Here is a 7,001-nt window from a genome sequence, read left to right on the forward strand (position 1 = left end):
GGATTGGGGGTTATTGCGGGAAGTTTGATTTGGGGATATTGCGGGAAGTTGGACTTGGGTTTAGTGCGGGAAGGTGGATTGAGGTTAGTGCGGGAAGGTGGATTTGGGTTCAGTGCCAGATGGTGGATTTGGGGTTAGTGCGGGCAGGTGGATTTGGGGCTTGTGCGGTTGGTTGACTTGGGGTTAGTGCAGGAAGATGGATTTGGGGTTAGTTCGGGAAGTTGGATTTGGTGTTAGTGCGGGAAGGTGGATTTGGGGCTCGTGCGGGAAGATGGATTTGGGGTTAGTGCAGGAAGTTGGATTTGGGGTTAGGGCGGGAAGGTTGATTTGGGGAAGGTGCAGGAAGTTGGATTTGGAGTCAGTGCGGGAAGGTGGATTTGGTGTTATTGCGGGAAAGTGGATTTGGGGATAGTGCGTGAAGTTAGATTTGGGGTTAGTTAGGGAAGGTGGATTTGGGGATAGTGCGGGAAGGTGGATTTGGGGTTAGTCCAGGAATGTGGATTTGTGGTTAAGCGGGAAGGTGGTTTTGGGTTAAGTGCGGGAAGGTGGATTTGGGTTTAGTTCGGGAAGATGGATTTGCGGATAGTGCGGGTAGGTATATTTGGGGATAAAGTGGGAATGTGGATTTAGGGTTAGTGCAGGAAGTTGGATTTGGGGATATTGCGAGAAGGTTGATTTGGGATTATTGCGGCATGGTGGATTTGGGGTTAGTGCGGGAAGGGGGATTTGGGGATAGGGCAGGAAGGTGGATTTGGAGTTAGTGCAAAATGGTGGATTTGGGGTTAGTGCTGGAAGTGGGATTTGGGGTTCGTGCGGGAAGGTTGATATGTGGTTAGTGCGGGAAGGTGGATTTGGGGTTCGTGCTGGTAGGTTGATTTGGGGTTATTGCAGGAACGGGGATTTGGTGTTAGTGCTAGAAGGTGGAATTGGGTTTAGTGCAGGAAGTTGGATTTGGGGGTAGTGCGGGAATGTGGATTTGGGGATAGTGCGGGAAGGTGGATTTGGGGTTAATGCACGAAGGTGGATTTGGGGTTAGTGTGGGAAGATGGATTTAGGATTATTGCGGGAAGTTGGTTTTGTGGATAGGGCGGTATGGTGAATTTTGGGATAGTGCGAGAATGTGGTTTTGGGTTTAGTGTGGGAAGGTGGATTTGGGTTTAGTTCGGGAAGGTGGATTTGGGTTTAGTTCGGGAAGGTGGATTTGGGGATAGTGCGGGTAGGTATATTTGGGATAAAATGGGAATGTGGATTTAGGGTTAGTGCAGGAAGTTGGATTTGGGGATATTGCGGGAAGGTTGATTTGGGATTATTGCGGCATGGTGGATTTGGGGTTAGTGTGGGAAGGGGGATTTGGGGATAGGGCAGGAAGGTGGATTTGGAGTTAGTGCGAAATGGTGGATTTGGGGTTAGTGCTGGAAGTGCGATTTGGGGTTAGTGCGGGAAGGTTGATATGTGGTTAGTGCGGGAAGGTGGATTTGGGGTTCGTGCTGGAAGGTTGATTTTGGGTTATTGCAGGAACGTAGATTTGGTGTTAGTGCTGGAAGGTGGAATTGGGTTTAGTGCAGGAAGTTGGATTTGGGGGTAGTGCAGGAATGTGGATTTGGGGATAGTGCGGGAAGGTGGATATGGGGTTAATGCACGAATGTGGATTTGGGGTTAGTGTGGGAAGATGGATTTAGGGTTATTGCGGGAAGGTGGATTTGGGGTTATTGCGGGAAATTGATTTGGGGATATTGCGGGAAGGTGGATTGGGGGTTATTGCGGGAAGTTTGATTTGGGGATATTGCGGGAAGTTGGACTTGGGTTTAGTGCGGGAAGGTGGATTGAGGTTAGTGCGGGAAGGTGGATTTGGGTTCAGTGCCAGATGGTGGATTTGGGGTTAGTGCGGGCAGGTGGATTTGGGGCTTGTGCGGTTGGTTGACTTGGGGTTAGTGCAGGAAGATGGATTTGGGGTTAGTTCGGGAAGTTGGATTTGGTGTTAGTGCGGGAAGGTGGATTTGGGGCTCGTGCGGGAAGATGGATTTGGGGTTAGTGCAGGAAGTTGGATTTGGGGTTAGGGCGGGAAGGTTGATTTGGGGAAGGTGCAGGAAGTTGGATTTGGAGTCAGTGCGGGAAGGTGGATTTGGTGTTATTGCGGGAAAGTGGATTTGGGGTTAGTGCGTGAAGTTAGATTTGGGGTTAGTTAGGGAAGGTGGATTTGGGGATAGTGCGGGAAGGTGGATTTGGGGTTAGTCCAGGAATGTGGATTTGTGGTTAGTGCGGGAAGGTGGTTTTGGGTTAAGTGCGGGAAGGTGGATTTGGGTTTAGTTCGGGAAGATGGATTTGCGGATAGTGCGGGTAGGTATATTTGGGGATAAAGTGGGAATGTGGATTTAGGGTTAGTGCAGGAAGTTGGATTTGGGGATATTGCGAGAAGGTTGATTTGGGATTATTGCGGCATGGTGGATTTGGGGTTAGTGCGGGAAGGGGGATTTGGGGATAGGGCAGGAAGGTGGATTTGGAGTTAGTGCAAAATGGTGGATTTGGGGTTAGTGCTGGAAGTGGGATTTGGGGTTCGTGCGGGAAGGTTGATATGTGGTTAGTGCGGGAAGGTGGATTTGGGGTTCGTGCTGGTAGGTTGATTTGGGGTTATTGCAGGAACGTGGATTTGGTGTTAGTGCTAGAAGGTGGAATTGGGTTTAGTGCAGGAAGTTGGATTTGGGGGTAGTGCGGGAATGTGGATTTGGGGATAGTGCGGGAAGGTGGATTTGGGGTTAATGCACGAAGGTGGATTTGGGGTTAGTGTGGGAAGATGGATTTAGGGTTATTGCGGGAAGGTGGATTTGTGGATAGTGCGGTATGGTGAATTTTGGGATAGTGCGAGAATGTGGATTTGGTGTTAGTGCGGGAATGTGGATTTGGGTTTAGTGAAGGAAAGTGGATTTGGGTCTACTGCATGAAGATGGATTTGGGTTAGTGCGAGAAGGTGGATTTGGGGTTATTGCTGGAAGGTTGATTTGGGGTCAGTGCGGGAAGGTGGATTTGGCGTCAGTGCAGGAAGGTGGATTTGGTGTTAGTGCGGGAAGGTGGATTTGTTGTTATTGCGGTAAAGTGGATTTGGGGATAGTTTGGGAAGGTGGATTTGTGGTTAGTGCGGGAAGTTCGATTTGGGGTTAGTGCGGGAAGGTGGATTTGGGTTTCGTGCCAGAAGGTGGATTTGTGGAAAGTGCGGTATGGTGGATTTTGGGATAGTGCGAGAAGGTGGATATGGGGTTAGTGTTGGAAGGTGGATTTGTGGTTAGTGCAGGAAGTTGGATTTGGGGTTAGCGCGGGAAGGTGGATTTGGGGTTAGTGCGGGAATGTGGATTTGGGGTTAGTGCAGGGAGGTGGTTTTGGGATTAGCGCGGGAAGGTGGATTTGTGTTTAATGCGGGAAGGTGGATTTGGGGTTAGTGTGGGAATGTGGATTTGGGGTTAGTGCGGGAAGGTGGATTTGGGTTTTGTGTGGGAAGGTGCATTTGGGGTTTGTGCGGGAAGGTGGATTTGGGGTTAGGGTGGGAAGTTGGATTTGGGGTGAGTGTGGGAAGGTCGATTTGGGGTTAGGGCGGGAAGGTCGATTTGGGGTTAGTGCAGGAAGGTGGATTTTGGTTAGTGCGGGAATGTGGATTTGGGGTGAGTGCGGGTAGCTGGATTTGGGGATACTGCGGGAAGTTGGATTTTGCGTTAGTGTGGGAATGTGGATTTGGGGTTACTGTGGGAATGTGGATTTGGGGATTGCGTGGGAGGTTGGATTTGGGGTTTGAGCGGGAAGCTTGATTTGTGGTTATTGTGGGAAGGTGAATTTGGGGATAGTGCGGGAAGGTGGATTTTATGTTAGTGCGGGAATGTGGACTTGGGTATAGTGCGGGAAGGTGTATTTCGGGTTAGTGCAGGAAGGTGGATTTGCGATTAGTGCAGTAAGGTGCTTTTGTGGATAGTGCAGGAAGTTGGATTTGGGGTCAGTGCGGGAAGGTGGATTTGGTGTTATTGCGCGAAAGTGGATTTGTGGATTCTGCGTGAAGGTGGATTTGGGTTTAGTGTGGGAAGGTGGATTTGGGCATAGTGCAAGATGGTGGATTTGGGGTTAAGGCAGGAAGTTGGATTTAGGGTTAGTGCGGGAATGTGGATTTGGGGATATTGCGGGAAGATGGATTTGGGGATTGTGCGGGAAGGTGGATTTGTGGTTACTGCGGGAAGGTGGATTTGGTGATAGTGTGTGAATGTGGATTTTTGGATAGTGCGGGAAGGTGGATTTGGGGATAGTGCGGGAAGGTGGATTTGGGGTTAGGGCGGGAAGGTGGATTTGGGTTAGTGCAGGAAGGTGGATTTGCGATTGGTGCAGTAAGGTGCTTTTGTGGATAGTGCAGGAAGTTGGATTTGGGGTCAGTGCGGGAAGGTGGATTTGGTGTTATTGCGCGAAAGTGGATTTGGGGATTCTGCGTGAAGGTGGATTTGGGGTTAGTGTGGGAAGGTGGATTTGGGCATAGTGCAAGATGGTGGATTTGGGGTTAAGGCAGGAAGTTGGATTTAGGGTTAGTGCGGGAATGTGGATTTGGGGATATTGCGTGAAGGTGGATTTGGGGATTGTGCGGGAAGGTGGATTTGCCGTTACTGCGGGAAGGTGGATTTGGTGATAGTGTGTGAATGTGGATTTGTGGATAGTGCGGGTTGGTGGATTTGGGGATAGTGCGGGAAGGTGGATTTGGGGTTACGGCGGGAAGGTGGATTTGGATTTAGTGCGGGAATGTGGATTTGGGGATGGTGTGGTAAGGTGGATTTTTGGTTAGTGCAGGAAGTTGGATTTGGGGTTAGTGCAGGAAGATGGATTTGGGGTTAGTGCGGGTAGGTGGATTGTGGTTATTGCGAGAAGGTGGATTTGGGATTAGTGCGGGTAGGTGGATTTGGGGTTAGGGTGGGAAGGTGGATTTTGGGGTTAGTGTGGGAAGGTGGATTTGAGGTTAGGGCGGGAAGGTCGATTTGGCGTCAGTGCAGGAAGGTGGATTTTGGTTAGTGCGGGAATGTGAATTTGGGGTGTGTGCGGGTAGCTGGATTTGGGGATACTGCAGGAAGTTGGATTTTGTGTTAGTGTGGGAATGTGGGTTTGGGGTTAGTGTGGGAATGTGGATTTGGGGATTGCGCGGGAAGTTGGATTTGGGGTTAGAGCGGGAAGCTTGATTTGTGGTTAGTGTGGGAAGGTGAATTTGGGGATAGTGCGGGAAGGTTGATTTTATGTTAGTGCGGGAATGTGGATTTGGGTATAGCGCGGGAAGGTGGATTTGGGGTTAGTGCGGGAAGGTGGATTTGCGATTAGTGCAGGAATGTGCTTTTTTGGATAGTGCAGGAAGTTGGATTTGGGGTTTGTGCGGGAATGTGGATTTGGACTTACTGCGGGAATGTGGATTTGGTGTTAGTGCGGGAAGATGCATTTGGGGTTAATGCATGAAGGTGGATTTTGTTTTAGTGCGGGAAGTTGGATTTGGGTTTATTGTGGGAAGGTGGATTTGGGAATGGTGTTGGAAGGTGGATTTGTGGATAGTGCGTGAAGGTGGATTTGGGGTTAGTGCAGGATGATGGATTTGGGGTTAGTGCAGGAAGGTGGATTTGTGGTTATTTCAGGAATGTGGAATTGGGGTTAGTGCGGGAAGGTGGATTTGTGGTTTGTGTGAGTAGGTGGATTTCGGGATTGCACGGGAAGCTTGATTTGGGGTCAGTACGGGAAGGTGGATTTGGGGTTCGTGCTGGAGGGTGGATTTGGGGTTATTGCAGGAACGTGGATTTGGTGTTAGTGCTGGATGGTGGAATTGGGTTTAGTGCAGTAAGTTGGATTTGGGGTTAGTGCAGGAATGTGGATTTGGGGATCGTGTGGGAAGTCGGATTTGGGGTTAATGCAGGAATGTGGATTTGGGGTTAGTGCGAGAAGATGGATTTAGGGTTAGTGCGGGAAGGTGGATTTGTGGATCGTGCGGTATGGTGAATTTTGGGATAGTGCTAGGCTGTGGATTTTGGGTTAGTGCGGTAATGTGGATTTGGGTTTAGTGCGGGAAAGTGGATTTGTGTGTAGTGCGGGCAGATGGATTTGGGATTAGAGCTGGAAGGTGTATTTGTGGTTTTTGCTGGAAGGTGGATTTGGGATCAGTGCGGGAAGGATGATTTGGTGTCAGCGCAGAAAGTTGGATTTGGGGTTAGCGCGGGAAGGTGGATTTGTGGTTTTTGTGGGAATGTGGATTTGGGGATAGTGTTGGAAGGTGGATTTGTGGTTTGTGCGGGAAGTTCGATTTGGGGTTAGTGTGGGAAGGCGGATTCGGGGTTAGTGCCAGAAGGTGGATTTGGGGAAATAGCGGAATGGTGGATTTGGGGTTAGTGCGAGAAGTTGTATTTGGGTTTAGTGCAGGAAGGTGGATTTGGGGTTCCTGAGGGAAGGTGGATTTGTGGTTGTTGCGGGAATGTGGATTTGGGGATAGTGTTGGAAGGTGGATTTGTGGGGAGTGCGAGAAGTTGGATTTGGGGTTAGTGCGGGATGCTCGATTCGGTGTTAGTGCAGGAATGTGGATTTGGAGTTAGTGCGGGAAGGTGGATTTTTGGTTAGTGCGGGAAAGTGGATTTGGGGTTTGTGCGGGAAAGTGGATTTGGGCTTAGGGCGGGAAGGTGGAATTGGGGTTAGGGTGAGAAGGTGGTTTAGGGGTTATTGCAGGAAGGTGGATTAGTGGTTAGGGCGGGAAGGTAGATTTGGGGTTAGTGCAGGAATGTGGATTTGGGTTAGTGCGGGAAGGTGGTATTGGGGTTAGAGCAGGAAGGTGGATTTGGGGTTAGTGCGGGACGCTGGATTTGGTGTTAGTGCGGTAAGGTGGATTTGAGGTTAGTGTGGGAAGGTGGATTTGGGGATTGCGTGGGACGGTGGATTTGGGGATAGAGCGGGAAGCTAGATTTGTGGTTAGTGTGGGAAGGTGCTTTTGTGGATAGTGCAGGAAGTTGGATTTGGGGTCA

This window comes from Somniosus microcephalus, unplaced genomic scaffold (assembly GCF_052327205.1).
Source record: "Somniosus microcephalus isolate GS21.2 unplaced genomic scaffold, FLI_Smic_1.0 unresolved_chr5, whole genome shotgun sequence".
Lineage (NCBI taxonomy): Eukaryota > Metazoa > Chordata > Chondrichthyes > Squaliformes > Somniosidae > Somniosus > Somniosus microcephalus.